The sequence below is a fragment of the Leuciscus leuciscus genome (assembly GCF_965113295.1).
Source record: "Leuciscus leuciscus genome assembly, chromosome: 4".
Taxonomy (NCBI): Eukaryota; Metazoa; Chordata; class Actinopteri; order Cypriniformes; family Leuciscidae; genus Leuciscus; species Leuciscus leuciscus.
This window is the reverse complement of record NC_138728.1, coordinates 25,545,785-25,546,527: the sequence shown is the minus strand read 5'-3', so window position 1 is coordinate 25,546,527 and position 743 is coordinate 25,545,785.

The following is a 743-nucleotide window of genomic DNA, read 5'->3' as shown; positions in this document are numbered from 1 at the left end:
TTAGACTCTTTTTTTTTTTTTTTTTTTTTTTTTACCAAAAATGCTTCCAGCACCTGGTATTCCCAGGCGGTCTCCCATCCAACAAGGCCCGACCATGCTTCCGAGATCAGACGAGATCGGGCGTTATTTTTTTTTTTTTGACTTTCTGAAGAAACTCTGCTCCCAAGACTGGGCTTTTTGAAGAAACTAAGACTATTTCAGGCTTTTTGAACACATTCTTAGACTCTTTTATTTTTTTTTGATTTTTTTTTTTTACCAAAAATGCTTCCAGCACCTGGTATTCCCAGGCGGTCTCCCATCCAACAAGGCCCGACCATGCTTCCGAGATCAGACGAGATTGGGCGTTTTTTTTTTTTTTTGACTTTCTGAAGAAACTCTGCGCCCAAGACTGGGCTTCTTGAAGAAACTAAGACTATTTCAGGCTTTTTGAACAAATTCTTAGACTTTATTTTTTTTTTTTTTTTTTTTTTGACTTTCTGAAGAAACTAAGACTATTTCAGGCTTTTTGAACAAATTCTTAGACTTTTTTTTTTTTTTTGACTTTCTGAAGAAACTCTGCTCCCAAGACTGGGCTTCTTGAAGAAACTAAGACTATTTCAGGCTTTTTGAACAAATTCTTAGACTTTTTTTAATTTTTTTTTTTTTTTTTTAAATGTTTCCAGAACCTGGTATTCCCAGGCGGTCTCCCATCCAACCAGGCCCGACACTGCTTAGCTTCCAAGATCAGACGAGATCGGCGTTCT